Genomic DNA, 14,209 nt, shown 5'->3' on the forward strand with positions numbered 1-14,209 from the left:
GCTTCAGAGGTTTTGTTTGGAAATAACATTTTGAGAATTAAAATATAATACAGATAGAATAAAAAGTTGTCAAATTAAAAGTGTTTATAAGCTGAAAAATCATGACCAACTTATTAGTTATGACTAATTCTAGCTTATTATAAGCACTTTAAGTCTAAAAAAATATATAAATCAATTTGTCCAACTTATATGATTAATTAAATACCCTCAAAATATATTTTTTAAAATTAATTTATTACACAAATTCGTTTATTTTAAGCGCATGTTCTTCTATTAAGACTTCAAAAATATGAAGTACGATTACTATCTTTGACAATTTTCTTCTCTTGTTGACAAAGGGAAAGAAAAGATGAAATAGAATACAATTGGCAGACTATTTCTGTTTGGGGTTTGGTGGAACGTACGCGGTGGCTCGGAAACGTAATATTTTGGTATCAAATTTGGAAAAGAACAGATCGAATTTATGATTCATCATATTGACACCAAGTTTTAAAAAAAAAAGTAAAAATGTATTTGTGGTCTTAACTAAGTTTAGTTAAATGTATCAAAATATTTTTTAATCTTGTTCTGTTAAAAAATTATCAAATTGACTTTCTTTTTGAAACAGATCCAAAAAAAATAAAAAAAATTAGACAAATAATTTAAACGAGGGAGCATATGGTTTAATTCAAATAAACTTGTTAAATTACTAATATAGAAAATAAGTAAATAAAATAAAAATATAAAAGAAAAGGTAAATTATTCTTTTTTCTATTTAAATTTGAATAGATCGAACATGTGAAATCAATGAAATAAAGGAAATGTGTAGTTGGAAAATGTTGAAAAGAAGTGTACGGAAACTTGGTAATGGTATGAATCATAGTCATGATGACTGATGCATATTGAGTTACAGTAATATGCCAGCTAAATAGTCCGCTTCTAATGTGACATTGTGTACACATAAAGCAGAAGACTACTCCTTTTTATTTTATTTTTTGTTAAATAAAGTGGCAGACACTTTGTGCCAACTATTTTTTCTCATTAAAAATAAGAAAAGTTAAAATTTCTAAACCATATCCCACTAATTAATCATTAAATTTTGGCACGAAAATATATTCATTGTACAAAATAGCAAAGCTAGGTAGCCCACAAGACTAGTAGTGGCATAATAGCCATTTCATAGAATGTATTGCTTGGGGCGCAAGTTGTTTCCTCTATAAGTTTTGTCTTCTATTTCTCATTTCAGTCATCTCAATACATGCTTGTGTCTTTTTTGTTGTAGGGAAAGAGTTATGAGAGACTTCCAAGCAAATTCAACCATTTCCATGGGTCCAAATGGTACTAATTCATTTTGGCAATGGAAATCACCACTTCCTTACCTGTTCGCTGGTTTAGCATTGACGGCGGCACTCATTGCCGTTGCACTTGTCCTCCTCGTTTGTTCCTTGCATCAACAGTCGTCTAACGAAGGAGAAGACAAATCAGCAAGTCGGGCGAACAACAGTACAACAATGGTGGAGATGTCTCCGAGGATCATCGTAATCATGGCCGGCGATCGGAAACCCACCCACATCGGAGTTCCCATTTCTTCATCTGATAAATGTCCTGATTGATTAATTAATACTAGTCAATCGATATCGTCTTCATCCTATCTAAAAGTTTTGTAAATAGCCGGGATTAATGCACTTTAATTTTCTTCTAGAGTTTTATGGCATATGCAAAAACTCAATCTCGGTCATGATTTATATGAATCAATTCAAACTACGATTTCTGTGTTAATTCGAGCATATATATTTTCAAGTTTCTCATGAAAATGAGTACTGTACTTGGAAGAATTTCTTAAAAACTACTCAGCCCATTCACTTTTACTTATTCACAACTCTTGATATATCAAAGATGACAGTAATATATAATTGTTAGTGGTAAACATCCGTAAAAATATGGATAGATATGCGGCGAGCCGTTCATGCAAAAGTAAGAAATTAAGTTGGATAAACCAATAATTAAGTAGACTATCACAAAAATGTCATGGATGTATTTAACACTGGGGGGAAATCATTTTTTCCCTGAATCCGCTGAATACTCAGTGATTTTGGAGGTTTAAAATTTATTTTGAGGTTCTAAATTCAAAATCCTATACATTATATTTTTATTTTTAGAAACTTCCTAAATTTGACCCTATTGTGTATGTGTTATTAATTTTCTTACACATACTCCTGCCCCCCTCCACAGAGCTGCCTATTGAATAGATTTTGAATAATTAATAGGCCAATATAATTCAAATTGGAATTAAAGGTGGAGAAATGAGGAGTAAGGGAGTAATAATAATACCATATTGGATTGACAGTTGTGTATAACTGGCACACAAATCACACGGCAATATCCATCTTCTATGTGAACACCAAACGTGTTGATGACTTCACCCGTCATCCAGAAAGTTTTTTTTTTCTTTTCTTTTTTAAGTGGAATTATATTCTTGTTTTTGTTATAAGATTGTTATAGAAAATTACCATCTCTACTAAGTAAAATAGTTTGTTGCCATGGCGTGTTGGAAATGTCTGTGCATTATATTAGGAAGGCTAGGAGAATTGAATTGATCTTTTCAGTCTATTTCTTTTTATTTTATACCTCATTGAAGATATATATATGAACTTACTTTGGAAAGTGGTTTTAAATGGACAAATGGAGTAAGTAAAAAGTAGTCTATGTGAAATTCATTGTAAATGTGGGGGATAATAAGTCAATTAGAGAGTAAGTTACACTACCACTTTGTCTTTTTTAAGTGGAACGCATAAACTTATAATACGATATCCACTGTGGAAAATTGGAAGTTTGATCCACTTTGTTAATTTTTTTAAAACTATTAGACACATTTTTTTTTGTCTGATTTAACTTTTGTAGTCGATGTAATCGATTTATGTTGTCCCATTTCATGTCTTATTTAATACTCCATTCATTCCATATTAATTGAATTTGTAAGGCAATACATATATATTAAGAAAAATATTCAAAGACGTAATTTGAACCATATTTTTCACTAATGTCCTTTGTAAAATTATAAATATAACTTTGTAACTAGTGTGATTTATCTACTAAAAAATATACAACAACAACAACAACAACCCAGTGAAATAGAGGGAGTATATTTTACTTAGATCGAGGTTTTGCTACTTCAAGTATTTTAACTGAAATACATCTGAAATATTAGTACCTGTTTTTCAATCCCTGCTCTTCAATTTGAGTGGTTAATAATGCACGTAAGTATGATGCTATTGGGCTGTGCGTTTTATTGGAGATAACATTTTTATACCCTCACAAAATAGAAATAAAATTACATACACCATGCTATTTTCAGACCACACTTGGTGGAATTACACGAAATATATTATTATTGGTAATTGATTTATTGACCCAACTCTTTTATTGTTTTACCATTTGCAATTATGTAAACAATAAATGTTGACACCGCAGTTTAAACCATAAAACTTAATCCATTATTCTAATTTTTAGAATTTGTTTAACCATAAAAAAGAATGAATAAACATATTTTTCTTTTTTATATGTAATTTAAATAAAAGATATTTGACAATTTTTTCGTTTGGATTAATTTGAATAATATATTTAACTAAAATAATTAGTGAAATTGCTTAGATGAGCCGATTTAACATATGTCCAAATTGACTCTCCATAAAAATACAATCCGTCCAACCGAATTAAGGGGAAAATATTTTCATAAACTATTTTTAACTCCCATAGTATTAGATGTATTGTCGGTTTGCTAGAGTGCGGTGGTTCGGCAATGTCAGGTTTTGTCATCGAAATTGTGTAATAAGTATTTGAGCACTAAAAAACGTTGGTTAGGGTCTGTTTGGAAAGGCATTTGGTAATTGAAAATAATATAATTATTAGGATAGTAATTATTAGTTTAGTAATTATACAATCTAGTAATTATAATGATTTATTTGTTTGTCACAGTCTTATTACAATGTAATTACAAATGTAATATTTGATTGTACAAGTGTAATTACAAGGTTATATTACATTTTAAAAATTAAATTTAATTATCTAAACTTAAAATTTATATTAGACAAGTAAAGGCCTTTATACATGATATTAGATTAAATATTTAAGATATATATAGTCTTTTGAAAATAAATTAATTAATAATACATTCTTACTAATATTATAAAATAATTATTTCTTAAATTAGTATATTTTAATTAAATTATTATAAAATTTAAAATACAAGATTTATTTGAACATTATGAAATGCATATTTGACAAAAATATTAATATTATAAATATAATGTCATAAAATTATTAAAATATTTGACAAAAAAATAATCTATCAAGTCTAATTGAAAACTAAATGGATTGCAATGTGAAATATCAAGTCAATATTACTAAAATAAATAAAACTCAAAATATAACATAAGTTCTAAATTCCAAAATATTATTTTAAAAATAATACTACTTTTATGTCAAATTTCAAAGTACATAAATATGATTTAAAAGAAAATAAAAAAGTAACTCTACAACTTTGTTTAACAATGACTTCTACTTTAATTTAAAAATTAGAATACTAACAAAATTATGCAAATAAAAAACAACATAGAATTAAAAAAAATAAAAAAAATGCATGAAATCACATGAAGTAAAGATTGAAAATGAAAAGGAAATGAAATATAAATAATATAAAATAAAAAATATATTTTAAGAAAATATTAGAATAATAAAAATAATAAGAATTTTAAAAATAGTAATAAAAACTACTAAATTAAAACGAAATAAATATAAATAGAAATATAAGGGGGAAAAATTAAAAAGTAATCATCTCGTAATTACACCATGTAATTACAGCAATTCACGGTCTCTCCTTGAGAATTGAAAAGTATAATTACCTCCTACCAATTACACCCAATTACATACTGACCAAATAATTATATGGCCAACCAAACATGCCAGACAGTGTAATTACATCAAATTACACCAAATTCAATTAACAGAGTGACTTTTCAAACAGGCACTTATGTGTCGTTTGGCCAAGTTCCCAAATATTTTTGGCAAATTATTCTTGGGAGAAATTTTTGTGAATTTTCACCATGCGTTTGACCACAATTTTTTTTAAATTTTGATGAAATTTCAAAAAATATTATTTTGTACCTGTAATTTTTAAAAATTATTAAAAATACTCATAAGCTTGTGTTATCATTTTATAATGAACATGTCCCATTAATTAAAACTCTTATAACATAATTGATAACAATAAAAAACAACAAAATAAAATTATAACCAAGAACAATACATTAATCGAATTAAAAACAAATTATTCTTTTTTTAAAAATCTTGTCAATCAAACTATTCTTTTTCGGAGGAGGTAATACCAAACTATTCTTTTATAAAATCTTGGTTGATCATATTAATGGAGTAAGTTGGTAGACAAAATATTTAGTTGAAATTAATAAATGATTGGTATTTTTATAAAATATAAAAATTTGTGGTTATTTTTAAATTTTTAAAACTTTCCAAGTTCTCAAGTTCTAATTTTTTTAGAACTTGAAAATTTGAAAATTTTGCCGAATATATTTGCCGCAAATTATATGGAAAAACATAAATTTCCAAATATTTTTTAATTTTTTTCCAAAAAATATTTGAGGCCAAACGCTCACTTAATTTTGTTGTCACCAGACTTGGTACTCACTACAGGCAGTCGTGGAACTGAAGTATCACGAGGAGTTTATCAAAAAAAATTGTATTATAACACAATATAATTTTTTATATATATATTACAATTGTCTTTGTATGTTATTTTATTGATATTTTAAATTTATTTAGTAAAAATATTTATTATGCCATTCAACACTGTGATAAATATTAAAAAAAATTGAACTCAAAAAAATATTCAAGAGTACAATATACTAACATAAAACACAAAAAATTAACAAATAACCACGAAATCATTTTAGATAAGAAGCTCAAATTTGAGGTTAAGTAAATCAAATAACAATAACCAAAAAAATGATACTTGAATAAAACATCAAAAGCATGAAGCATTTAAAAACAACAACAACAACAACCCAGTGATATCCACAATGTGGGGTCTGGGTAGGATAAAGTGTACGCAAATCTTACTCCTACCAAGGTAGGACGGCTGTTTCCGAGAGACTCTCGGCTCAAAAGAAGCATAAAAAGAGGTCAGATACGGCTAAGAAGTTCAAAAATATATGGAAAAACAAATAAAACCGGCAAAACTTGTTACAGATTATTAGCAAATTACAAAGCTAAATAAAAAAGGCACAAAATTTAATAAAAGAAAATTAGAACTTGAATTAAAGATGAAGAAATTACAAAAACTTGAATTTGGCTCCACAATTGACTAAAATGGTAACGGGCACGAATGTAGACTTGAAAACAAGAGAAATCCATGAATAGTTGAAGTACTAATAAGTACCAAAAGGCTGTAAAGACACGTAGCGATGGTTGATAACATAGGCAAAAAAAAAATGGCTTTGTCTTGACCCAATTCTCTGAGCTGCTTTATTTACACCCCTTGCCCTTACCCAAGACTCTTATACACAAATACTTTACTTTTGCGGTAATATATTCTTTACCAAAAATAAGAAAATAAAAAAAAGGGCAGCCCACCAACCAAACGAGTTTTACTAGTTAATTTCGTCTAATTAAGCCAACTGTCAGCTTTATGATGGAATGCTAATCTTCACAACTAAAAGTGGTGTGGTGTTTATAGAAAAAGGAAGTTGTAATTGGTACGCTTTACTCTAATGTTACTTCTTCTACCGTACGTTTCATGGAAAGTTGTGATCTTTGGCCCATCCCTTCTTTTAATTTGTTAAATTTGTAACTTAATGGCAAAGAAAAATAAATCCATCTTACTTGATACGTACCATGGAACTAGAATATGAGATTAGAACTTAAATTCTGAGGATATTAACGGAAATAGGTAACACCTGCAAACACAAAATGAAAACCCGATTGTATGAAGTATTTAGAGAATATTATATAGTGGTATTATTTTTTTAAAACTTTAGCATTCTCATTATATTTTTTTTTGTAACACTCTTAAGTAAATGACATGACGTATTTAAAGTTAATAAAATTTAAAGTTTTATTTTAATATATTTTTAGTTTAAGACAATAACTGCATGAGATTAGAATTATTCTTCTCTAGCTAGCTTTCCATCTAGTCGAACAAATACATACAAATGGGTAAAAACTAGTATTTATACCAAAGTCAATAAGCACGATAACAACTAATATCTGGTGCAAATAAAGTAGCGTTTGACTCTAAGTAGTTTTTGAAATTTTTTTAAAAAATATTTGAAAATTTGTGTTTGTCAATACAATTTGTTATTACTTAGCAAATATTTTTGGCAAAATCCCCAAGTTCCCAAGTTCTAAAAAAAAGTAGAACTTGGGAACTTGGAAAGTTTTAAAATTTTAAACATAACTCAAATTTTTATATTTTATAAAAACATCAATCATTTATTAATATCAATTAAATATTTATCTTCTAATTTACTCCATTAATATGATCAACCAATACCATTAATCCCTCTTAAATAAAATGGTGTTGGTTAAAATGGTATTGGCCCCAAGTAGTTTTTGGAAAGAATAATTTGTTTTTAATTCGACTAATGTATTGCATATAATGTTATTTTATTATTGTTAATTGTTATCAATTATGTTATAATTTTTTTTTAACAGAACATATTTGTTATAAAATGATAACACAAACTTATGAGTATTTTAAATAATTTTTAGAACTTACAGATATAAAATAATATTTTTAAAAATTTTATCAAAATTTGAAAAAATTTAGAGTCAAATACATGGTGGAATTTCACCAAAAATAACTTACCAAAAATATTTGAAAACTTGGGTCAAACGGAGCTAAGTATTTACCTATAAAATATGAGGAGAGAGTGTGTGTATAAAGCTAGTGGCAAATAAGCAATTTCATGGAGGGTGGGAGTTTGAGTGGGAAGTTGATTTTTTCCTCTATAAAATAGCTAAAAATTGTCATCATCTGCCTCAGTGCTTTCATGTAACAGAGCAGAGAGAGAAAAAGAAAGAGAGAGAGAGTAAGAATGAGAGATTTAAGTAGTACAAATTCATCAGCTACATTCTGGACATGGAAATCTCCACTTCCTTACCTTTTTGGAAGTTTGGGGATAATGTTGCTTCTCATTGTCGTTGCCCTCATCGTCCTCGCTTGTTCCTTCCATAAACGCCTTTCCTCTAACTCCGACCAGGAGAAATCTGCATGTCCGCCGCCCCACAATACAATTGTCGAGATGTCTCCCAGAATCGTCGTCATCATGGCCGGAGATCACAAACCCACCCACATCGGAGTTCCTATTTCTGATAAACCTACTCACTCAGCTACAGCGTAATTTTGTTTCCCCGGCTCTGGGTCTCTTGTAAGCCCCAGCTAGCTTATTTTTGTAATTTTTCGGAATATGTAAAACAAACAACGTCGAGAAATAGATCAATCATGACTTATTTTTGCCATAATCAGAGTTTATGATTTCTTTTGTATAATTTACTCAACATGATATATATATAGTTGAGGTCTTCACTTTTTTTACTTTTATTTTTGAAGTATTGGTGTAATCAAAGTTGAGACTAACGAGAATTGGGTATTTAACATATTAGCAAAATTAAAATCTATGGTGAAATTGGTACTCCTTTACAAATTAAGTCCTCTGTCCTGGTGTGTCCGGTGGCGAAAAGATCGGCGGCAAAATTTTTATTCCCAGGAGAGTCCATTTCGGATGAATCCCCTCTCGTCCTTTAAGGTCCCCTTTATTTGTGGGGTTTTATGAAAATTGAAGTTCTCAACTTTGGATTTAATACTATAGTGTCGTGAGTGATTAAACAACTAGTCCTACGACAAAAAAATAATTGAGAGATAAAATTTTGATATTTTATTTAGTTGTCATTTTTGGGCCATCATTTATGTCATAATAATGAAATAAGTTATTTTATATATATAATAAAATAATTTATTTCAAAATAATTAATTTGAAATAACTTATTTCAATCAAATGAGAAGAGGATTCCGCATTTGATTACTTTAATTAGTAGAACAGAGATTGTATTAGGAGTCTTTAACAAACATTATTAGTGGGGGGTTGTGGTTAAATGCCAAAACAAACTTTATGTCGATAGGGATGCGGCGAGCCGTTCACGCAAAAAAGAGTGAAAAGATAGATGAAACGAATAAATGAGTAGATGATGACAATGAAAGAGAGAAACACAATTTTAGAATTTCTCCTTGGGAAAAGAAGCAAAAGAGGGACAATAATCAAAACACTTGTCAGTGATTGTTTTTTTTTTTTAATAGAAAGTCATCGGCGACAAATTCAAGATTTTCCTCCACAATATGAATTTGAAATTTAAGATAAATTTTAAATTCTTTGGATTACTTGACTAACTTTTAATTTTATTTATATAATATACATAAAATAATAAAAGAAATGATCTTATATATATCTATATATTTTTTCATAGAACTCAGGTGAACACTAGGCTGTGGCACTCGAAATTCGCGCTCGAAATTAGTACACTACTTTTTCTTCTTATATTCCATGGGATATTCCCCCTTACACTTATGCCTTACTACCACTTCAACGAGGCGCCGCGGCACTACAATATTTCCCGGTCAACAACTAAAAAGCACCTGATGTTTTTTATATAATATTCTGCGTCCCATTTATTATACCCACTTCAATCTTTAATTTAATTAATCTACTTAATAAAATTCGAAGAATAAGTTACATCATATCTAAGTTTTACATAGTAATTTCTATATTTCGTTTTTTTTTTTTTAGAAAATGTTCAAATATGCCATCCAACATCAAGGCTCATCTATGTTATCCGTTAAAAGTTTGGCTTATATATGTCATTTTCATTTGAGAAAAGGCTCATCCATGCCATTATTTGTTAACTGAAATGGCATAGATGAGCCAAACTTTTAACGGATGACATAAATGAACTTTTTCTCAAAATTCAATGGCATATTTAAACCTTTTCCATTTTAAATAATAATTTAGTTAATGACGTAGCCGAATCATAATTGACCACGTGTACAAAATAATTTTGCAAAACGAAAAATATTTTTAATTTACAAATAATGACATGAATGAGCCTTTTCTCAGACGAAAATGACATAAATGAGCTAAATTTTTAACGGATGACATAGATAAGCCTTTTCCTTTTTTTTTTTTATAAAAAAAATGTAGTCTCTAGTGTATAAAATACTTCACATTATTAAGGTCCGAAGAATTATATTTTTTTTTTTATGTGTTTATATATTATAGCCACTTCGACAGTTTGACATATAGGTCAGATGGAGATAACTTTATCGTTGCTACAAGACTCCACTTCTTATTTTTGTTTAACTATTTTAAATTAAAGTTCAATGTTTTATCCATCAAATTTATTGTTAGACTAATTTTCGGATGTAATACTTCCATATATAAACAAATTGACATCTTAGGATTTGTGTATAATGGAACACTATTATTATGTTATATATGAACGGCTGAACGGGGACGAATATATTAATCAAAAGTCCCAAAAAAGCATATATCAATCAAAGCGATGAGACGCCTATATTTGACGCTGAACCTTAAAGTGCCATTATAATAGATTACATATTGGCCCAGAAAGATGGGGTATCCTAATTAAATCAAATATTTAATACATTACCAGAAGGTCCATAATTAATGCTTTCACCATTTGTTGAAAGTAATATATTTAGCACCTTTCCAACTAGATCCTGGCATACATGTAGGTACCAAAATAGATCACTACGATCCTTATTGTATTACTAATTCTTATCGAAGAGATGCAACAAAATGTTTAAATTATTCTACGTATACATGTATACGTGTTAAATGTATTTCATTCCGTATATACACGACTCTATATGCTAAAGCTATAATATGAAGCAACTTGTGCTATATCCCTAACACGAAACCTCATGACGCTCTAGTAAATTCACAATCAGAAACTTTATGACTTGTGACGAAGACAAAGCACACAACGGAACTACTACTCTACCAGCACCTTTGTATTCACTTTTACTGTTTTAAGTGGACTCTTAATTTATAGTACTATCACTTTGATTTTCCCATAAACTTTTCAGAAGAATCTAAAGGGCACGTTTTGGAATCTTCCTTCTCAACACTCTCAGTTTTCACCTTTAAAAAGAGCTGGTAAATAATTTCAAAAACCATAACGTTACACCAAAGTTCCATACTTAGAAACACACAGAGAGATCACAGATGAGCCTTTCAAACTGTAGTAGCCCATATTCTTGCTCTGTCTGGAGATGGAATTCTACAGTACCTTACCTTTTTGGAGGCTTAGCCTTTATGTTTCTACTCATTTCTGTATCACTGGTCATTCTTGCCTGCACATATTGCAGAAAGAAATCGCGTAATTCATCCATGTCACGGGGTGAGAACAATGGTGGGGCGATGATTCCCACAAATGTACATAACCAGATTGACATGATAGTGACAATGAAACCAAAGATTGTGGTTATCATGGCTGGTGATGACAAGCCTAGCTACTTGGCCACTCCATCTCTTGCTTGACCTTAAAAAGCCAATTCATTTTTAGTTCTTGCATTTTCAATAGTTTTATAATAAGCTATTACCATAGTATGGTAGATAACTTGCACTACCATCACTCTGAATATTGAGAAATCTGTCTACAGAGCCTAGTAGTTGTATGTCACAGTTTATCCTAACAGGGAGCAACTCGGATGAGACTCCACAGTTTATCCCTCCCTTCTCTTATTTCCTTTGTCTAGATCCCTCACATGGTTTGCTACAAAGTGAAAAACATATTAATAAACTTGTAACAAATCAAGGAAACTCATATATGATATTAAATGTTTCTCACCTCATGGAGCGGCTTTTGAGATGAGGTGAATGAAAAGTTAATTTTCTTTACATCATATCAGAGTTAGACTCATCCTTATTGTTATTTTTTTTAAAAATATTGGACATCATGTTAGTTATTTATGCTCTAAATGTCCACTTGTGTGCATAGAGCAGAGGTCCTTTTTCTATTTCTAAAGTTTCCGGGTAGATGCTAAATGCAAATGGCCGTGGAAGTTGGGTAGATGCTTCCCTTAAGATGTCATATCTTAAAAAAAAAATAGTACCACTATAAGTTAAATAAGAGATGTCAAACTAGTGATGAAAAGTAACACGAATATGCTTTACTAATGTATTTGGACGCAGCGGCTCGAAGCTCATGATCAATCATGCTATGTTGACTCAGATGGATCCCACTTTACTAGTTTAAGGAATGAGTCCTGAATAACTTTTCAAAAAGTAACAAAGAATGTACAATAGTGGCACACATTTAACGTTCCTCATTCCCCGACAGTACTCTTTCCTACAGTCTAATTTTTCATGTTTCCTACTGTGCTATGTACAATGTTCTTGGGATATTCTAATTTCTACTATACGTTGTACAGTACCCCAATTGTGGTGGTTTAATTAGTAACACCAGCAAAAGTAAGATGTAAGACTTAAATAATACGCATATACTTGAATAAACATTTCTATATTTTCCAATAAAGTACTACAGCGTCCTTTTATATTCTACACAGGTGCCAAGGGTGTTTAATTCGCCCTATTATATTAGTATATAGGATTCTCTTAGATTGACATCCCCATTGTTGCATGCCGAAAAGAATGGCTGGCATGTGGTACCACGCAAATAGTAACGGTTCATGGCTGGCATGTGGTACCACGCAAATAGTAACGGTTCAAATTCTCTTTAATCTCTGTTTAAAGCCACATTAAGACATCTAATTTGAAACGGAGGAATGCACGTTGTTGAAGCAAAGACATAGGTAGCTATTACACAAATTGAACCTTATAAAGGGTACTAGGGTAAACAAGTTCAGCACGTCAGCACAAAATCATATCATTAGAACCACGAACCCTTGGCATTTTGCACCCTAATGTTTGTTCTTTTTCCAATTCACGGTCTAGTCTCTGACATTGACAATTTAACACCTGATCTATATTATTTTTGCAGAACCTGTTAAATATACTTATATCCATCTTCGGTCATTGAGCGCAGACACAAATTTAGCAAGGACAAACTTGAAAATGTTGGTTAGGAAGCTGGAGCTAATGGAATAATGACTAGCGCCTACAGATCCAGATTTGCTTGGAGGTAAGGAAGCTGGAACTAATGGAATAATAACTAGCAGATCTGCAGTAGCTGGAGCTAAACTAGCTAAGAGTGCAATTGAGGAAGAAGACCCTAGAATTCTAAGGCACAACAAGGGTAAGGACTATCAAGGATGCTGACAACACGGAGCCTTGGACGAATATGTTCAGGAACAATCGAGCAGCAAATAATGGTATGAATTTAGCCTATTTCCCTCCGCATATTATTGATGGACAGACTATGGTTCAACTGGAAGAGGAGGATGTTCAAAATGAAGAGGAGAAGTGGAAGTGTGCCCTCATTGTGTATGTTTTTGGGTAGTGTCCTCGATACAACACAATGTGCAGGTACATTACATTGAATTGGACTACTGTGACTAAACCAGATGTGTATCTGCATGAAGAGAGGTATTTCATAATAAAATTTCAATTAATCAGTGATATGAAGGAGATATTGTATACTGGACCATATACTATTAACCACAGGCCTATGATCTTGAAACAGCGGTGTCCTGATTTTGATTTTGGTAGTGAATTCCTAACTGAAATACCTTTGTGGGTGACATTTCCCAAACTTCCTCTTAACTGCTGGGGTGTGGGATCGTTAAGTAGAATAGGGAGTGCAATTGGAGTCCCATTGTTTGCAGATGAATGTACCACTAAGCAAACAAGAATTTTGTACGCAAGGATGCTTATTGAAGTGAATGTTTCTAAGGCCATTCCACAGCAAATAAATGTTATGGATCCTAATGGGAAGATATTTCCCCAAGTAGTGGAGCTTGAATGGAGACCTCAATACTGTGATAAGTGCCAAAAGATTGGTCATCAATGTCCCAATTCTACAATAGCTAAAGATGATCCTACAAAGAAGAGGAGACCAGGGAAGAAGGTAACACTGGCTTGGCAATACAAAGGCCCTATTCAGACACTGATACAACCTATTGAGACTAATATAGAACCTGATCAACCTATTACAAGTCCTAGCCAGCACAATACCAATGAGC

Source organism: Solanum dulcamara, chromosome 11 (genome assembly GCF_947179165.1).
Source record: "Solanum dulcamara chromosome 11, daSolDulc1.2, whole genome shotgun sequence".
Taxonomy (NCBI): Eukaryota; Viridiplantae; Streptophyta; class Magnoliopsida; order Solanales; family Solanaceae; genus Solanum; species Solanum dulcamara.